This window comes from Triturus cristatus, chromosome 5_1, assembly GCF_964204655.1.
Source record: "Triturus cristatus chromosome 5_1, aTriCri1.1, whole genome shotgun sequence".
In the NCBI taxonomy this organism is placed as follows: Eukaryota; Metazoa; Chordata; class Amphibia; order Caudata; family Salamandridae; genus Triturus; species Triturus cristatus.
Genome location: NC_140587.1, coordinates 373,871,424 through 373,893,238, shown reverse-complemented (window position 1 = coordinate 373,893,238; position 21,815 = coordinate 373,871,424).

Sequence of the window (21,815 nt, the reverse complement as noted above, 5' to 3'; positions counted from 1 at the left end):
AAGGTGGAATCTGACTGCATGGTTGCCCCCACTTTTTTCCTGGTGTTTGAATGGTTTTTGACTAGTCTGGCTGGGATCCTGCTATCCAGGACCCCAGCCTATCTGCTTACTCCCTTAAATGACTGGTGTGCATATTAGATGCACTAGTGATTGGATACTGTGGTACCTTACGAGCCCCTAGTATATGGTACCCTAGGTACCAAGGGAATAGGCACTTCACAGACCTACCAGGGGCTGAAGCATGTATTATGCCACCCCTGGGAAACAGACTAAATCTGACACTACAGGCCTGCTACTGCAGCCTGGGTGAGGTACTGTTAGCACCCCTCACTGAGGTATAGGTTCCTATATCTCACCATACACACACATAGAAACCTATCAGTCACCCCTAAGGCAGGCCCTATCAATCCTGAGGGCAGGGTGCTTGGTTTACAATGTGAGGGGGTGCCTCTGCCTGAGCAGGGCCCCTCTGCAGCTGGCAGGGTCTATTTCCTGTGGCTGTTTGTGGATGCGTTTAAACCATATACTCTTAAGTGCATTATAACCTCCTGGTTAATGCTAACTTTGGAATGACTGCATCAAAACATGTTGTGTTTGGTGTCAAACAACTTGGAATCATACCCCCCACACCAGTAACTGGTGTGGGAGTATGATCCCACCCTTTTAGAGGGGACGACATGTACCTACTATGGTAACACAGTAGAAATCTGAAAGAGCCCTGGCATCACAAAATGGATGCCACCAGCACAGACACTGGGCTGCCCTCCTGCTGCTGACTGAAACTCGCAGTGGAGGAGGCCCAACAATAGGCATCCTGTCACAGGGAGGTGTCACCACCTTCCAGACAGGATTTAGTGTATTGGGGCTGGGTGGGTGCACTTCTAGAGTGCTTTGAAGTCCTGCACTGGGGGAACAGTAGGCTCCTCTGTGCATATGCCAGGTCAAACCGGTTTAGGGGCTACCTGTCCCTGCTCTGGCGTGAAACTGGACAAAGGGAAGTGGGTGAACCACCCCCTACCCTGACCCTCCCAGAGGAGTGGTCATAGAGCTAGTCCCTTCCCTATCTTCAGTATAAGATAGCCAACCTTGCCATTGCAAAGTAGATGACCCTGGATGACGCTCTACAAAGAAGAATCCTGGCCCTTCGAAGTTCCACTACCTTTGGAAGACAGAAGAATCTCCCTTGGAGTAAAGGAGTGACTCCCCTGCTTGGCAGGCACCAAAAACTTGAATCAACGGTCGCAAACTTTCCCGCTCCTGCCGGAGTCCGAAGTCCCTGCAGCCCCAGAAGTAGATTTCCTGCCTTCTCGACAACCATTGTGAGTCCCCAGCAGAGCTGAGGCGAGTGGACCCCACGAGTGACGAGGAACAGCAATACCCGGGTACCGTGCACTATTGTCGAGTGCAACCCCTTCACGACATTCTACGAACTTGTGCTTTGGACCACTTGTGGCCCAAGCCTCCAGCAGGTTTTGCAGTGAAAATCAGAGGCCTACCCCATCCCGAGTGACTGTGGGCTCCTGTGAAGCATTTCCTCAAGAGGCGCCTTTGCGATCCCTTGCCCATTGGCTTGTGGGTCCCCGAAGACTTTATTATCAACTAAAAGGGCTCCCCTGGTTGCTCCAGGACTGCCCTCACTCACCCTTGCTGGGTGAATCCCTCAGACCTTGCTGGTCTGCACCATCAACTTTCTTCACTCTACACAAGACTTGCTGTTGTCAAGGCTTGTTGGCTCCAATCCAATTGCCGACACCACCATCAGCTGCAGACGTTATGGGACACTCCGAATCCAGCTGCTGGTCATCGTCGATCTCGCCTGGACCTCTTGAGCGAAGAGTCAAAACACCCTTGATCACCTGAAATCACCCGACATCCATGGGCATCCATCTTCCTGGCCCCGGGTCACTGGCAAGTGACTGTGAACACTGTCCCTTCAATTTTCAGGTCTTCAGAATCTCGATTCCACCCTTGGATTCCACCAGACACTTCTTCAGTCGCCGCAAGCAGCAAGTCTTCTTTGGTCTCCATAGAAAACAGCGACGCGACCCGACACCAAAAGACACCTATGCACCCGGCTTCCCTGGGTGAGGTAACTCGTGCACTCCGGTGCCCTAGTGTGTGTTGGCCCTCGAATTACTTACCTTGTAAGTGGCTTGCTTGTAGACTTCCTCGAAGTACCCTAAAACTTTAAAAATCAAACCGCGACTTGCTCCATTGTAATCAATATGGAACTCGTGGCTGTGTTCTCACACTGCATGCCTCTCCCGTGGGTCTGTTACTTACCTGCTTTCACTGCAGAAGTGAAGCCCCAGCGATTCTACAGGCCCCAGGCCTTGCCATTTTGCAAGTCGACTTTCCTAACCCATTTTTTTAGTATATGGTCTGGTACGCCCTTAGGGCCCCAGCCATTTTTGTGCTTAACTTATTGTGAAACGTTGATATTTGAATGTGTTCCTGGCTTCTAATCTCATAAAGAGATTAGTAGAGTGTGTCTAGAAATAAATACATATATATTTGATATATATACCTGTGTGGTGTCCTGTCATTTGGTAATTCCAGATATTAAAAGGTAAAACAAGCTGCTTTACATTCCTCAGAGACTTAGCCTGAAGGCTGCTCTCCACAGCTACCACTAGGATAGCTTTCTTTAAAAGGTTGTCTTAAACCTATCTACCATAAGAGTCGAATTGGACTGGTGCAAGTGGCCACTATAACTAGTGACCAGCATATGCCAGGCCAACTTCTCACATTCAGAAACCTCTCTTTTCCCTTGCCTATCCTTGTGTCTCCAGGACTCTGCCAGGGTGTACTCCATGTCCATATCATCATCATCAGAGGGAGAGGATGATGGAGAAGTGCCCTTCCTTTTCCTTGCTGGAGATCTGTTAGCCAATGATTCTAAAAGAGGAATTTATTGCTTGGTAGGAAGCTCAACCTCCTGTTCTTCTCCAACATCAGAAAGATATACTATTGCTGGCTGTGGCTGCTGCCCACTATGCTCTGTTTCCTGAAATTATTGGGTGCTACTTTGCGGAACGGACAAATCCAATTCAAAGTCAATGCTCTTCGGTGTCACTATTATTGCAGTGGCCACCTCACTGATGGACTGGTCTTGGGCTTAAGTTGGGGTGGTGCTGTTGATATAGAAGTGCTGCGTTTTCTCCCCAGAGGCCTGTGTGGCAGACACACAATGTGGTTCAAAAAAGGTTTGGATTGACACTCCACTGGTGAGGAGCTTCTTCTTCTTACTGGCTACTTTCTTTTGAGCAAGTTTCTTTGGGGCCATCTTAAAGCTCTAATTTGACAGTTGCACTAAGCTGCACAAGTGAAAGAGATTGGAAGACAGACTAGTGATGTCACTGTACAGGGCTTCCATTTGGCAGTGCTGCGGTTGATGTCTCTTCTCTTGTGCACCTAAAAGCAAACAAGCAAGAAAAACATTTTGTGAAATGTGCCCTTGTTGCAGTTTGAATTAGTACAGACAAAGGCAATTTTAGTGTGGTTGGTTACTTAGGTAATAAAAACCTCTTTAAAGTCAAACCAAACTACATACCATAAAATGTAATTCCCCATCAGGATAACAAACGCAATATATAAATAGAGCTCTTTCCTTTATGTCGTTATATTCTAAAGGAGACAAATGTGGCACTCAGGGAACTGCATGGGTAAATGGAATAATAATATTTTGAAAAATGCAACTAAGTTTGTGAGTGTATCGCAGGTAATGTGGTCTGAGTGAAATGAAATAATCATAAGAAAATGTGTGATGCTGCTGATGTGTCTGCAGTGCCCCACTGCCAGGGTGTCCAGGAAGAAATTAAATTATACCTATAAAAAGCTGAATGCTGTTGCGTGGCTGTAAGCGTATGGTGGTTTACAAAATGAAACAAAAAATCTTTAATAAAAAATTTCAAAAATTAAATACAACTAATTATAAAGATAAAATAGAAATTTTAATTAAAAAAGCTATCAATAATTGCCAATGTTTGTATGGGAGGACAACAAAAAACCTATTATGAGGCAAAGAGGTGCAGAAGAAAAATATTTATGTTATACATAAGCACTGTTCATCAAAATCATATTCTTAGTATACATACTACAATGATCCTCAAGCATATTATTAAACTGACATTACATCTATACATGCAAGCCTATGGCAACGACACACTGGCTGGCTTCACAAAACAGCTGGCAAACAGTGCCTCATGGCCAAACAACAACAGCAAGCTATAAGACATGGGGAAAAAAGAACACATGCAAGCCTATGACAAAAGCACACTGGTTGGATGCGCAAAATGGATGACAGTCAGTGCCACATGGTCAAAAACAACACTCAGCAAAGAGACGTGGGAAACAAAAAACACATGCAAGCCTATGGCAAAACCACACTGGTTGGATGTACAAATGGCTTGCAGCCAGTGCTGTATGGTCAATCAGCAACAACAAACAAGGAGGCATGGGGAACAAGGAACACATGAAAGCCTATGACTAAGGCACACTGGCTTGATGCACAAAATGGCTGCCAGACACATGGCCAAACAGCAACAGCAAGCAAGGAGTCATGGGGAACAAAGTGAACACATTCAGGCCTACTGACACAGACTTCACAAAATGACCCCTGGCCACATGGCATGGACAACAAAGGCAAATCAATGGTGGCCTATGACAAACACACACACATACCAGACAGACAATGAGGCATGGTAACCTTGAAGAAAACACTACCATTAATTCAGTAATGACAAAAAAGAAAATTAACTGAGTTACACAAAGTTTACAACACACATCCTCCAGAGGAATTGAATATTACCCCACACATACACTAATACACAAAAAAAGTGAACAAAAATCACATTTTTATTTTATTCCAATGCCATCCCAGCACTAAATGAAATTTTAAAACTACATATACCACAGAAACACTTGTTCCATGCATCCAAGACTAGCACCCATTGCCAAACTAGGGCACGTAGTAAAATAAATAAATATTGCAAATGTAACAAACAAGGAAACAATGTACTCAACTGTGAAACATTGTTCCTTTACAGAAGAAGAAAAATTAAATGCAAAAATATAACTCAGACCCTGAAAAAATGCAGGACACCCCCTACAAAAACTTTGAAAAATCAAAAAAAGTACAAACAAACAATACGTTTATACTAGATTTTCTTAACTTTGGGACTGATCATGATGGCGGTCATAGGTACCTCCGCGGTGCTGACGGAAAAGGTCCAATTACTTGCTCCTGTGGCGGTCCGTGCATCCACCATATGACAATGGGCAAAGATAGCCCATTTCCCGTCTATCGCAGAGTTTCTGGATCCGCCAGAATTTCCATTCTGCAGCGGTGGCAGAGGGAGCCAATAGAGAAAGACCGCACTGCGGAGTGACGTTACGACCACTGGACAAATCACGATGCCTCAAAATGCCCATCAGAACGCAGGGAACGGTGGAAGCACAGCTGCAGGGATATAAATTTGAATCCGAGGTGCCTCCATACGTTCCTGGACACAATGGATCCAGCTCCAGAAGCCCTTCTGCTGCTGTACCTCATCCACTACCAGCAGATAAGACACCATCACGGTCAACACCAAAGGTAAGTCATCAACACATCCCCGCATACAACCACAACACACAACTGTTGTGCTGAAATAAATAAAAATACCAGTATTTGTAAAGCACACAGCTACCTCTGAAGTGGTGTCCCGGCGCTGGGGGCCCTCGGGAAGATTAAGCGAGCTATTGCCCAGAGTCACATAGTGCTGGGCTAACCTGCCGCCGGCGCCAGGAATCGAACCGTGTACCCCATTGTCTGGAGTCAGGCACCCTGGCCGCTGCACCACACCTCTTCCACTTTGTGTACGTGTCCTGTCTACATCAGACACCCTGGTGGAGACAAGAACATATCCCCTAGTGTATGTACACATGTCCTGCTTGTCAGAAATTGACACCTCTGCATCGGGGTCACCCATCACCATAGAAATCACTGCAACTAGCCCAGCTGTGGCGGTCATGTCACTGCAGCGGTGAAGCCATGGGAAAACCTGCCCGCAATGTAGTAGGAGTCTAGGACATTGTCCCAGACAAGCCACACCAACATCACAACATCCACACAACATGTAACATAAAAGAAGCACCACTCAGCACAACATATCTACAGCAAGAAGTCATGTGCAGGGACACTGTCTACAGTGACATCACATTAAGATATTCACCAAGTGAATAGGAACATGAGTGGGGGGTGAGGCAAGAGTCCCTCAAAGATGACTATTGTCATCATTGCACACAAATAAGGGTCAGTCCACATACAATGTGGAACAGAGGAGGGCAGACCAAGTAGGGTGTGTATGTGTACCTCACAGTAGGCCAACAAGGTGTTGGAATGCGTCAGTGAGCCCAGATAGATGCCACAGCATATCACACACCACTGCCACACAATCCCAGATCACCACAGCCCCCAAGCAGACATTGATAGGTCCGTCACATACAAATGGGCCTTAATACAGTTGTTATAGGGTAAGAGATCAAGATACTAAAACAACACAAATGAGGGCAGTGGAACGAGAATATCAGTAGTGGAAGATACAAGGACTGGATGCTGAGGAGACAGAGTGAAAAGCACAGCATAAGAGAGAAAATGGCAATCAATATTTGCATGCAAGACCTGTAAGTGAGTAATGAGAAAGTACTCAGGTGTTTATCAAAGGGTTTCTGTAGACATTGATATATGATGCAGCAAAGGGAAAGATACTATGTGGGCACTGTGCAACTAAACCAATAACTACCCCATATGGCAATCTATATCCAACAGCTCTACAAAAATACACCTTAAAAAGTGCTCCCAGGAACCTATAAAAATTGGAGCACTTGACAGCCTTGTCTTGTGTATAAAGTTCTACATACCATCTCAAATATATTACAATAAAATATATCTTCAACTTTGACATGTACACCAATGACATCCAAATCCACATTTTGAACCTTGAGGATTCTATATTACTACAATAGGCACATGAGTACCTGCGGGATTAGACGCATTAAAACAATCTTTGTCTTAATGCTAGATCATGCAGAGCTCACAATCTTGCCTTTCAGCTGGCCTGCTTCCATAGATACTCCCCCCAAAAAACAAAAAATAATCAAAGAACCGATACGTTTCTGAGTTTATCAGGTACCCTAATTTATTGCCATCAGGGAAATGACGCCTATAATTTCTCATGGTATAGTCTGTGTATTTATCAATGATCGCATTGGTATTAACAATAATCTAGACCTGTGTTGAGTGCTGGAATTTGATTTCCAACTAGAAAGATCCTTGGTTAAACTTCAAACAGCATAATGTTATGCAGTCTACACACTGCTGTTGTTGTATATTTCCTATAGGACCATTGTGTTTTCTCCCTTCTGTTGGCCTAACTTCACGTAGTAGTCTGCTTCTTCTTTGCACATGTTACAAAAGTTGTTTTTGTGCTACAAATTTATTTCAAAAATAGGCTGCTAAATATTTGATACAAGGTTGAAAAAGACTGATCTCTGTTTTTTCTTTGGCCGGACTCTAAAGCCAAGATATAATAGTGAAATCCTGCTGCTGTTTTGAGCATACTATTCTTATCATTTAAGCTGGGACTTTCTAAAAACAGAGAGTACACATTATCACAGAGCAAAGGTCCCAAGAAGAGAACCGCTGCCTGCAACTACCTATGCATGCCAGGTATGGGGTCCCCCACTAATCCCAGAGATCTAGAATAATATCACTGTGCTTCCATAGTAAGGGTAGGCTTAGGCAAATCTGTCTTTCAATATGATAGGGCTTTTTATTGCATACAGTCTGCTGATTATGATAATCACATTTTTGACCCGCATATGTCTTCTAATTGCAATGCAGTTCTTACAAAATAGAGCAAAAATAGTTTCAATAAATGTTGGAAGCTCTTTGTGTCTCTTTTCTGTTTATTGTGGACATGTCTGAGTGATAGATGAAAGGTGATGGCTTGCTACTGCGATCCCTGAGAGGGTCTAGAGTATTGTGTTATGGGGTGATAATTTACCTGTTTCTCTGGAAAGGTTGGGAGAGCAAGTAAAGCACTTGAGCAAGTCTGGACCCCATCCTTGATGGCTCTACATTGGTTCTCAGCCAAGTAAACAACCCAGGTCAAACCAATCTGTGGGGTGCCTAAGCTCTCCATCACTGGGGTTGCAAGTACCATTAGTAAATTCTTCTTACACTGCCAACAGACAAGATGCCCATAGTTGGCTTCCAAAAATCTACTTCTCATTTTCCCAGCCAAGAATAAGTGTTATACCTCTTTGTACACAAGGCAAGTATAAGAAATATACCTCTTCATGAAAAAGGGAAATATAAGAGGTATATCTCTTCACAAAACAAATGTAATTATAAAAGGTAAACTTCTTGAGACACAGCGCACAACCCTCTGGAAGTTTCATCCACTGTACCTCAGTCTTAAAGATAAATATATTACATTGCAACATGGACTGGAGAAGCCCACATCTTCTCATCGGTTTTGATGCAAACTAAAACAAAAACCTATAATGGTTTCCATACATCTGACTTCTGCCTTCACATCCACACCAGAGGTGCTTTAAAGTGCCTCTTAAGCGATACAACCGTTATATAAAAACACAAAAATAAGTAACTAATATTGTTATTACATACTGTCCATGCATGTTTCACATATGAATAAAAAAAAAACGTAATACAATGGATTTTGTTATTAAGAATGTGACAACATATGTGCATGAAGATGATGGGCCTGAGTTTTAGAGAAAACTGTAAATTTGCACTTGCAGATCTATGACATCACATGAATTCAGAAATTCTTAAATACACATTTCTACTTACAGATCTATGACATCACATGAATTCAGAAATTCTTAAATGTTTTCTTAAATATACCAGAACACTGTGGCAGTAGTATGTTTCCAGGCTTACAGGTGAACACATTTGTGAATTCCTATTTTGAATGAGCAAATAGAAACAGGCATAGTTGTTCATGCAAAAATCTGTCGTCCAAGTACTAATTATAATGTTGGTTTCTATTTATCCCAACAGGTGAAGATATATTTTTTCATGAAGAAACACAATCCCATAGACAAACAAACGAGTTTGTGGGTGCTCTGTTTTTCTTCCCACAATTTATCAGAAGTAAGTTTCCAACCTCTTCCAGAGTGCAAGATCGTGGGAGAACAGCTTGTACCAGTTTGTGGCTGTTGAAAAATACACAGGGCATTCCAGTTCCCTGAAAAGATGTACTCAAATGTAAATATTTGTGTGATTAGTGGCCCGATGTACTAAGACCCATTTCCAATCCAAGCTGTTCAATTTATACACCAGTGGGTTTATGATTTGCGACATGCTCTGTGTACTAATAGGTTACTTCACAAATTGCACATTTGCAGGAAAAGCAGACCACCATCCTAGCATTTGGTTTCCCAAATCCGAAACATGATCTCAGAAAAGCAGACCTTGTCCAGTAAAGGGAAAAGTGCTACATTTAAAAAACCGTCCAGTTTGGGACCCATAGGGTGGGCATACAGCGATCTGCTGTACTACTGTCTGCCTCCAATGCTGCCTGACATGATTCCCACAGGGATAGGTATCCTCTGACAGCTCTCTATTTGCAAATCAGTACTACCCCCTATGAGGTGATGAAAAGGTTTTAACTTTTCAATTATAGCCACAAACCAATAATATGCATTGCTGTGAATCGCAATTAGGAGAGTAAAACCCTTTTATGCCCTCTACTAATTCTGATTTGTAATGATTTGTTATCCCATTTTGCAAGTGAGAAAGCCATTTCCTACTCACAAAAGGGGTTTACTACATAGCAGAATATCATTTTGCAGTCACAAACTGAGTTTGAGAGTTTTGGGGCTTTCAACCACAAAATGAGTTAGCAAATCTTCCCATAAATTCCTTTATGAGTGCAAATCGGTTTTTGAGAAATAAAAAAGTGACCACTAAGTAGCAGAATTATGAATAACAGAAAGCTTAGTCAATTAAGTAGCAATGTGTACTCAAAGTTTATCATGCTTAACAGCTAATGTCTCAGAATTTGTCAACATTAAAAAGGTGAACGTATATTGTTAACTAAATTATTTTTCAACCAAACTTCTTCCTAGAACCTATGTATGTCAGGGCACACGAAGAACACATACAAATATTAAACAATATTAGTATCACATCTCCAGCAAATATTTTGACTAGCTAATAGAAATTTAAATAATGCAACAGGATTATATTATAGCCTATTGCAATAAAATAAAAAAGTTTGAGTCAAACTGACAGAATGGTCAGTAGAATGAATTTTTGCCAAAACGTTATCCCAAATCCACATAGACCAAGTAAGTTGAAGATCTCTTTACCGCGTAGGGGCCAATTCCGATGCAGGCAGGAAGGGGTCTGACCATCGGTCGGAGCCCTCCTGCCCACATCGGAATGTGCTGTTCGGATTCCTTTCTGACCGAGCCATTCTGATGGGCTCGGTGGGAAAGGAATCCAACTCGGTTTTCTGGGTGCCTTACGATGGGCTCGGAGAGCCCGTCTGCATCCCGAAACCCTTCAGTACTTCCCCGGCCGAATCTTTCCGGCCGAGGGAGTATGATGGCAGTTTCCCACTGCTTTTTTGTGCCGGTCTTTCCGTCACAAAAAGGCAGTGGGAAATTGTCTATGGGGGCCCCCTGCAGGGCCCCCATTGTTGCAAGGCCACTGAATGGCCCCTCTGTTGTATCCCTGTACCACCTTGAGGTGCCTGCCATGAGGTGCAGGGATGAACTGCACCTCTGCAGTTAACAATGCGAGCATGCAATCTGTTCGGAATGCATGCTCCCATTGTTAAGTATAGGATTGCGAACAGGGTTCGGTCGCATTCTACTTGCTTATCATGAACTGACAACAACACATCGTTCGGTTCCAGTTCCTGTCCGATGTCGGACAGACTTCTGTCCGTCTGACATCGGAATCGGCCCCTTAGTCTTGGTTGAAGATTTACTCCTTTCTATACCTTGCAAACCAACACTAATCATCCTAAATGAGACCGACGCCTTCCCAGGTTACTAAAAGAAATGTGGTTAATGTATAGGAAATCGCAGATCTAGCAAAAGGATACATTTTACTCTATACTCATTTCACATTCTGCTCTTCAATTATATTTTTATATTTCTGATCTCATTCACATTTAATGAATTCTTTTTTTTCAATTTTAATCTTTATCAGTTTGTCTATGTTTGACTCTCAATCTTTCTTCTACTTTGGGGTAGATTTGGATCCGGGTCGGACAGCTCTCCGAGAGCTGTTCCTAGTCTTACCGTGCGATAGACACGTACCCGTAGCCGGTCCGTCCTGTAGATGAAGTACGATGCGCATAACTGCCAAAAACACGACCGACACGTAGGCTGTGATTCAAGCTCCATTCTCCGTCCGAGCCGTAACTCCGAACGTCGAACCGAGTCGCCCGGAAGCAGTATCCATAGTAGTTTCTGCCCTGACAAGTACGATGCGTACTTCCTACACGCCGGACAGGTCACCACGTATGGCATGTCACAGCATCCAGAAAACACGCATATCTGCTACGATTTGCGCCACAACTCAATCCACGGCTACGAGACGGACCAGCTTGCAGCGGGTACGAGACAGAGCAACAAGCAGCGTGTACGACACGAACACATCATGAATCCCATCGCGCAGGTCATACCAGTACTCTACATCTATGACCGGATCAGGAACCGACGCCGACGGCGCAAACGGTAAGCCAGACACCTACCACACAAACAAACAACACATACCCGCAAAATGGTAGACACACACAGGGGATCCACATCCTGGCCACTAACAACAGGCCACCATAGGGGTTGCATGGCCAGCATCACTACCACCCCCAACCTTAGGGCTTATGTTGCTCATCACCCCTGCCACCCCCACCCATAGGGGACCTGTTGCCCATCACCCCTGCCACCCCCACCCAAAGGGCTTATGTTGCACATCACCCCTGGCACCCCCACTCATAGGGCTTATGTTGCCCGTCACCCCTGGCACCCCCACTCATAGGGCTTATGTTGCCCATCACCCCTGCCACCCCCACCCATAGGGGACCTGTTGCCCATCACCCTTGCCACCCCCACCCATAGGGCTTATGTTGCCCATCACCCCTGGCACCCCCACTCATAGGGCTTATGTTGCCCATCACCCCTGCCACCCACACCCATAGGGAACCTGTTGCCCATCACCCCTGCCACCCCACTCATAGGGCTTATGTTTCCCATCACCCCTGCCACCCCCACCCATAGGGCTTATGTTGCCCATCACCCCTGCCACCCCCACCCATAGGGGACCTGTTGCCCATCACCCCTGCCACCCCCACCTATAGGGCTTATGTTGCCCATCACCCATGGCACCCCCACCCATAGGGCTTATGTTTCCCATCACACCTGCCACCCCCACCCATAGGAGACCTGTTGCCCATCACCCCTGCCACCCCCACCCATAGGGCTTATGTTGCCCATCACCCATGGCACCCCCACCCATAGGGCTTATGTTGTCCATCACCCCTGCCACCCCCACTCTTAGGGGACCTGTTGCCCATCACCCGTGCCACCCCCACCCATAGGGGACCCGTTGTCCAGCACCCCTGGCACCCCCACGCATAGGGCTTATGTTGCCCATCACCCCTGCCACCCCCACTCATAGGGAACCTGTTGCCCATCACCCCTGCCACCCCCACTCATAGGGGACCTGTTGCCCATCCCCCTGCTACCCCCACCCATAGGGGACCTGTTGCCCAGCACCCCAGCCACCCCCACTCATAGGGCTTATGTTGCCCTTCACCCCTGGCACCCCCACTCATAGGGCTTATGTTGCCCATCACCCCTGCCACCCCCACTCATAGGGGACCGGTTGCCCATCACCCCTGTCACCCCAACCCATAGGGGACCTGTTGCCCAGCACCCCTGCCACCCCCACTCATAGGGCATATGTTGCCCATCACCCATGGCACCCCCACTCATAGGGCATATGTTGCCCAGCACCCCTGCCACCCCAACTCATAAAGCTTATGTTGCCCTCACCCCTGCCACCCCCACTCATAGGGGACCTGTTGCCCATCACCCCTGCCACCCCCACCCATAGGGGACCTGTTGCCCAGCACCCCTGCCACCCCCATTCATAGGGCATATGTTGCCCATCACCTCTGGTGGCACCCCCACTCATAGGGCTTATGTTGCCCATCCCCCCTGCCACACCCACTCATAGGGAACCTATTGCTCATCACCCCTGCCACCCCCACCCATTTGGGACCTGTTACCCAGCACCCCTGCCACCCCCACTCATAGGGCCTATGTTGCCCATCACCCCTGGCACCCCCACTCATAGGGCTTATGTTGCACATCACCCCTGGCACCCCCACTCATAGGGGACCTGTAGCCCATCACCCCTGCCACCCCCACTCATAGGGAATATGTTGCCCATCACCCCTGCCACCCCCAACCATAGGATGGGTGATGCGCCACACATCCATCATACTCCAACATTAGGTATGTCAGCAAAATACATCCTGTGTGTGTGTGTGTCTCAGTATCCCCACGCAACTACACAACACATGAGGGGGGCTGAACCACAGTGACACAGATGTGGACACAGTGCCATACAAAAGTAAACCATCATTGGGACACCATTAGTGGACAATCAGGCATTGTGAGATGAGAGGGAGCACAACAGATACATGTGACACAAGCTGGAATGAACACCAACTAACACAGCAAGAGACTGACACACAACAGCACTACCCCCAGGGACCAGACATTGGGGTGACACAAGCATGCATGACACCTCCACTGTGATGACAAAGGTAGAAACCCAGACATGTGTCCTGTCCCACAAACGTACATCACACATACACAAACACAAATCACTCAGCATGGCCCGTCATCCATGGACAAATGGGAGCTAGGGGCCCATCCATGCAAACATTTACATCGGTCCACCCTCAACACCACACACCCTGAACTGCAACAATGTGCATCTGTGAAGCACACATGGACAGGTAACATTGCACATGCACCCATGACAATCACTGGAATGTTGGGAGGAACTAAGGTGCACAGACTCATCACACAAGGACAGTTTACAACCCTGGTGAATGACAGACATACTGCACAGTATGCGGTACATGCCCATGATGTCAAAGCTCACGTAACCTTCAGAATACCTGCCACAGTCCCAGGGAAATGCAGAACCCAAGGAGAACCACAAGGCACACATGCTGACACCTGCAAACATTGCAGCCCTGAACCCGACAAGTGGGAGCAGTCATACACACATACACATGTCTCAATCACTGAAAGGTACCACCTAGGGACAACTACATGATATTGCGGACAAACAAGTGCCTTGGGGACCCCTGACTGTGTCCCATCTGCATCTCACAATATCATCACCACTCAGAACTGACAAATCCCAATGATGAAACACCAATTAACAGTAGTGTGTCATGCACCCACATATCTGGTAGCCCATGGCAAAGTTGTGGGATGAACACAGTATCACTCAGCAAGCATCAACAACAGGAACATATCAAGGGAACACTGCCTGTGTATGAAAAGGGATGTGGACACACACACACATGCTCATACAACACACACCATGGGCCCAGGCTATGTCACGGGACAACACACTTACTTGAGGGGACCCAACTCCTGTGGAAGCCCAGCTGTGCCAAACATAGTCCCAGCACGTCTCACTCATGTCAGCAGAACACTTGGTCAGTCAGCCATCAGTTACCACACAATGAAGGCTCTGGTCACAACAGCCTGGTCCCCTAAGTCATCTGCACATACTCAAAACATATGTACAGCAAGTTGCAGAGGACCCAGTTGCTCCTATACCAATGATGCCCACACCTGGAGGTCCAGTGGTGATGCGCACAAAGTCAGGGAAATAGACAAATTTGACAATGGAAAGCACATCATATGTGCATGGGTGCAAGCCAGAGATGTGAACATGCAAATGAAATGTACACATAGTTCAATAGTACAATAGTTGATCATGACACACCCAGGTAGCTGCAAAGGATGACATGGCTACCGACTACAATAGGATACATATCTCATGGACCACATGGAGTACCTCACATCAACACCTCTGTATTCAACATTGAAAACCAAGGATTACACATGCAAGGGCATGTTAAACATCATCAACCTAATGTACAGGTAAATCAAGTTCACAGGGATAAAGAAAAAAGCTTTATTCAGCATATTAAAAGTTAAACGTCCGTTCAAACAAAAGGCCAATGGCCAGTCCATTATCAAATGCCAAGGAGTGAACCAGAGTGACAACTGTCACACGTTGCTTGCCTGCACTGTTAAGGACAGGGGACATCCCCTCGGAGGAGCAGACATGGGGGCAGGCCAGGCACCAAAGGGACAGGATCATGGCACAGCAGAAGGAGGCAGTGAAGACGTGGTGGATGCAGGAGAGACACTTGCAACTGCAGTGGAGCTGACTGAAGTGGTGGGTGCAGTCACAACTGTGGGGCACAAGTCAGATGGGGTGGGTGCCGGCACAACTTCAGTGGGCAGGTCAGATGGAGTGGATTGGGTCCCCACTGCAGTGCCCAAGTCAGACGGGGTGGTCGTGGACTCCACTGCAGTGCCTAAATCCATGTGAGCGGAATGGGGTGCAGGTGAGGTCGGCCGGACAGAGGGGGTGGACACGGTCCCCACATCAGTGGCACTCACCGTCTGACCAGGTGCGGAGGAGCAAGTGGTAGGGGGGAGGGCCTCCGCATTTTGGAGATGGTATATCTGTGGGTAAGGGAACCCGGGGCAGGGAGTGGCAGGGGAACCTCTGGAGTGGTGGCCTGGGGGATGGAGGATGGAGACTTTGCCTTGGAGCTGCGTGGCGGTGGTGGGGTCTTGCTCTTCTGGCTCCGGGGGGGACTTGCGGGTGGGGGTCTCAGTCTGACTGCACCTGGGGGAGGGTGTCCGGGTATGAGGGGCACTCCCCTCTGTGTGTGGGGCTTCCTCTTCCCCTAGTAATCTGTTTCTGCTGGGTCGGTGGGAAAGAGGCCAAGGTCACAGAGGAAGAGCTTCTGTGGTTGATGGGGTTGCAGGTGAGGCAAGGGAAGGGTGCTGGGAGGGAGAGGTTTCAGAGGACTGCAGAGTGGTTGTGGATGACTGTGTGTGTGTCTGCAAACCATCCCCTGTGAGTGTGGTATCAGTCCCCTCCACTTGCTTGTGTGCACATCTCAACCTTGGTTTGGGTGTTTGTGTGCTGCCCGTGTCTGTGGTTTTGTGAGAATGTGCAGGTGTGTGTGGTGCAGGGGTAGGAGGGGTACAGTACTGTTGGAGGAGGGACACTGATGCCATCAGGGAGGAGGCCACGGACTGATTGGTCCTCTGTAGGGCAGACATGCCCGAGGAAATGCTGACACCCGCCTCCACAAGGGAGTCATCCTCAGAGCTGCTGTGGCCCTCAGCTGGGGGGGGATGGTGCTGATGAATCCTCTGTGTGGCTCCATTCGCCCTCCGTGCCACTGGGTCCCTCCGACTCCTCTCCTTCTGTCCCTGTCAGGCTCTGTAGCTCCTCCTCGTCCATGGAGCTGTCCCGTCCTGTGGCCGTGGATGTATCTGGATAGGAATAGGAAGTAAGAGAACAACATCAGTCACCTGCACTGACTGCACACACCACAGTGAGTACATCACATCACAGGACAAGTCATGGCATCATCAGCTGAACACTGCTCAAAGTGCCAACACTGTGGGTGTGGCCAAGATGACTGCAAGATAGGACGCTCGCTCACCGGCTCCTGCCCGCTGTCCACCCAATACAGCATAGCTTGGCCCTTCAGGGCTCCAAAGACGTAGTCTGGCCCTGGGGGCAGATGCACGCACGTTCTGGACTTGAGAGAAGCACAAGGTCTGGGCCGCAGGGGTGAGCGAAGAGCCCGAACTAGAGAGGCGGAGTGGCAGCTCCGGCCGCCCGCATCGGGCGGCCTTGACAACGCGGCGGTCCAGGTTGGGATCGCCGAGGCCTGCATTCTTGCCCCCTCCTTCCCCTCTGCTTTCCCGCTGCCCCGACGATTCCTCTGCACGGGACGCCTGGAGCGCGGCCCGGTCTCGGCTGGGCGGGCGCTGGGGTCGGACCCGGCTGCTGTTCCTCTTGGGACGCCGGAGCAGATCGGAGTTGCTGCCATCCTGGAGTGCCATGCGGGCGTGATATTCAACCTTGGGTAGCTGGCCTGTGCCTGCGGAAGGAGCGACGGAGAAGCCCTGAGCTGGAGCGGGTCGTGCTGATCCCCGGCCTGTAATAGAGTGGAACTGGCTGGAGCGGTGACGGCAGCGGCGGAGTCCAACGCACGCTGCAGGATACGTCCCGGGCCTCTGGGTTTGGGAGGTCCAAATGCCTGGGTGACGTACTGCGAGGCTTTCTGGGCCCCTAGGCGCATCGGCCCTTTCATCGGTGGGGCCCCTGGACGGCCGGAGGTGCCTGGAGTGACACGGCCCTGCCTGCATTTAATTGCCTATTTCGGAGCCGCAGTGAAGCCCATTAGCACGGTAGGTGGTTCCCCCGGGATGGACTGCCCCGAGCTGGTGAAAAAGGTAGGAGACATCGAGTGTGGGGTCTGAGCCACGTGGCGTCATGGAGGCAAGGGAGAGGCATGAGCCACGCGGCCAGCGGCGCTTGGGTGCCAGGGAACTTGGGAGTCCGGTGGTGCCCCCCCCGGAGCTCCCATCGGACACTCTTGACAGACCCTGCCTTGTGGGCCTACGAAGTGCATTAACCCCCTCTGATCCACCAGGGGGAAGTCTACGTGGGAAGAAAGTTTGGCTGGCCTGGTGCAGCGGAGCCTGCAGTGAGCGGCTGGGACCCGGAGTTGGCCTAATCCTGGGTATGGGGCCTGTGGTGGCCTAGCGGTGAGAACAACTCGGCTGGCTTCTACTCTGCGCCCACTATAGTGACTCTAGGTGATATCTTTGGCAGCCAGGCTTGCACCACGGAAGGGGAGCGCCTGGGAGTGGTGGCCTGGACGCGGGACGGCCTACGGGTTGGCGGTGAAGGGGCGGCGGCCCTCCCCTGGTTTGGAGGGGGCGCTGCGGCTGAGGGGCAGTACCGGCGCTGCTCTAGGGGTCCCCTGCTCAGTGATCGAGATCGGCGCCTCGGTCACGTGTGAGGGCCTGACAGAATGTCCAAGGCCAAGACCGGCAAGTGGAAGCCACTTAAAGATATCTTCGGCCGAGCGCAATCCACGCCTAACATGGCGGCCGCAACTCTGGAGGTTCCCGCGGAGCACTCCCCCTCATCCACCGGGGATAAACCTATCACTAAAGCCTTCCTTGAGTCGCTCTTTCTCACACTACGAGAGGACATTCAATCAGTAAAGGCGGAGTTTGCCGCGGAGCTCCGGGAGGTTTGTCGAGATGTTGACAGTGTGTGAGAACGAGTGGCCTCTTTGGAGGAGAGAAGTGACACTACAGTGACGGACCTCTCTATGCTCCAGCAGGAGGTGCTTCGACTTCGGGACCAGAATGTCGACATCCAGACCCACCTAGAGGACTTGGAGAACCGGTCCTGGAGACACAACATCTGAATCCGGGGGGGTCAAGGCCTCAGAAGACACCCGGGATCTCTTCGCGTTCACGCAGGGCCTCTTTCGCCACATCCTGGGGAACTCCCATCAGACCGAGGTGGTCTTGGATCGGGAGCATAGAGTGGGGCCGCCCGTGCTCTTAACGCGCCACCAGCGGACATCCTGGTATGTGTCCAGGACTTTCGTACCAAGGAGGCCATTCTCACAAAAGCGTGGTCACTTCACCCCATTGTTTATCAGGGGCACTCCCCAGTGTTGTACCAGAACTTAGCCCTGATTATGCTGCAGCGGCGCCACCAATTTCGCCCAGTCACTGAAAATCTCCGTCAGCAAGGAGTCTCCTATTCCTGGGGGCACCCTTTTTGCCTCATTTTTCACCACTCTGACAGACTCTATCAGATTCGCTCACTTGTGGAGGCATGCCGGGTGTTGGGGTTGGGGTTGGCAGCTCCCACCGAAGAAGACAATGCCTTCAGCTCTGCTTCAAGTAGAGGTGTCTCCGGCGAGATGGCGGCACCAGGGCGGTCGGCGTGGTTCTCGGCGGCTGCCCCGATCAGAGATTGTTAAAGGTCAGCAGACGGCCCTCTTGGCGGCTGCTGAGGCTCTTTCTGGAGAGGACACGACAGAGAATTGACTGTCCTACCGGTCTGGATCTGCTTCTCGCTTCTCCCCTGTGGGGGAGGGGGGGGGGGGAGTGGGTCCTCCTCTTGGTGTACGTAAACCGCTATGTGGCTAATTGACCAGTTGTCCTGGGACGACGGACTCTTTCACTTAATGGGACTGGATGTTCTGTTCCTCGTTTTGGTTTCAGGGACATTTGGTACCTGGGTATACAGGATGTCTTTTTGTTCCTTCTCTTTTCCCTTTTTTATTGTTATTGGGAGGGTCCCCCTTCTCCACGTTTTCTTTTGAAGGTCCCACTGAGCGTGCCTCGGGCAGTCACAGTCCGCTCCTGCTCACATTGCTCCCTTCTAGGATCCCTGCTACGCTTGCTATCACTCTTTCCCTTTTAGTATTGCTAGATGCCAAGTAGACCGATTAAAGTGTTGACTCTCAATGTCCGGGGATTGAATAACCCAGTTAAACGTAGGGCTGTCCTGAGCTACCTGGAGCACTCGGCTGCCGACATTTGCCTCTTACAGGAGACCCACTTGCTTTCCAAAAATCACCATAGGCTTAAGTCTCGAGCCTTCCCTACACAGATTTTTTCCTCTAGCTCCACTAAATCAGCCGGGGTGGCAATTCTCGTTTCCCGCTCCTTTCAGGGTAAACTCCTTCAGAAGGGGGCTGAGATTAGGGGTCGCTTACTTACATACCATTTCCTGGTGGCTGGGGTGTCCCTCGTGATTGGCTCGGTGTACGCTCCCAATGAAGGGCAGAATAAATTCCTACATCACGCACTCACCGAAGCAACGGCTAACTAGGAGCGGTGTCTATTACTGGGGGGTGACTTGAATCTAGTGTTTGACAACGTTGTCGATTGCTCATGCCAGCGCACTAGTCAAGTGGGGGCCCTCTCTCGGTCCGGTTTGACGCATATTCGTGACTTGGGCTTGGTGGATCTGTGGCGATGCTTCCACCCCTCGAGTCGCACATACACTTTTTATTCAGGGGCTCATAAGACCTATGCCAGACTCGATTATTTTCTGTGCTCCGCCCCTCTGCAGACAATAGCTACGGAGGTGGAGATTCTCCCTGCGGGTTTATCGGACCACTTGCCGGTCATGGCTTCCTTCGCGCTCCCACACACGCAATTACTGCTGCGGCATTGGCGTCTGCGGGACTCCTTGCTCCACTGCGCCTCCACGGTGGATCAGATTAAAGTAGCCATCGCAAACTATTTAGTCACTAATGCTAACACTTCGCTCGCGAATCAATGGACTGCCCTCAAAGCGGTCCTTCGCAGAGAATTCATAGCAACTTCTACAGCAGATAACAGGGAGCGTAGCCGGAAACGGGCCGAACTCACACAAAGGGTGGCAGAGCTGGAGCAGATGCATCAACGCACCGGAGCCGCTCGGGCTTGGCGCCAGCTCTGTACGGAACGAAAACAGCTGGCACCACTGGATCAGCACAGGGCCGAATATGCGGCCCTCCACCTTCGCCATTCTTACTATACTGGGGGTGACAAGTGTGGCCGGTTTCTGGCACACAAGCTCAGAGAGGTGAGGCAGCGGCAAGGGGTGCAGGCCATCCGTCAGCCGGGAGGTGAGCTCACCTCAGATGATAGCGCTATCGCAGAGACCTTCTGCGAGTTTTATGCTAAGGTGCATTCGGGAGATTCCCTTGATATGTCGCATAGCCTTAATTATTTAGAAGTGGCCCAGATACCTGCTCTGACTGTGGACCAGGTCGCCCACCTTGACAGAGATATTGGACTGGAGGAGGTGGTCGTGGCTATCTCCCATCTCTGCCTCGGCAACTCGCCTGGTCGCTGACGGCTACTCTGCAGCCTTTTATAAAGCCTTTTGCTACCAGGTAGCCCCTTTGCTGCGTGATCTTTTTAACACATTGGCACAGGCGGGGGCGATCCTGGAAGAAATGCTGGAGGCCTCGGTTATTGTTATACCGAAGCCCGGTAAGGACATTACAAGTTGCGGTGCGTATAGACCGATTTCCTTGTTAAACATTGATATTAAATTATACACTAGCATCTTGGCGACATGTCTTGCCCCATACATGACTCAACTGGTGGAGCCAGACCAAGCAGGCTTTATCTCGCAGCGGCAAACCAGCAATAACACAAAGAGGGTACTCCATCTTATTGAAAAAGCATCTCGCACGCAGGGGGAGTATATGGTACTGGCGATTGACGCTGAAAAAGCCTTCGACAGGGTTCACTGGCTCTACTTAGAGCAAGCCCTGCACCGGTTTAGCTTTGGGGACAAGTTGCGCACCCGGATATTGAATTGCTACCACATGCCCCGGGCAACGGTCCGGGTAAATGGACAGACGTCCTCCCATTTCCCCATCGAGAGGGGCACCCGAAAGGGATGTCCCCTCTCGCCTATCCTATTTGCGCTCTACATGGAGCCTTTGGTGCGGAGAGTTAGACAACACCCTCTTATAGCAGGGATCAAATTTGGAGGAGATATACATAAGATCAGCTTGTATGCGGACGACATTCTGCTTTCCCTCGCTGACCCCGTCCAGTCGCTGCAAGCCCTTTTCATTGAGCTCCATAACTTTGCCCTAGCCTCGGGCTTTAAGATT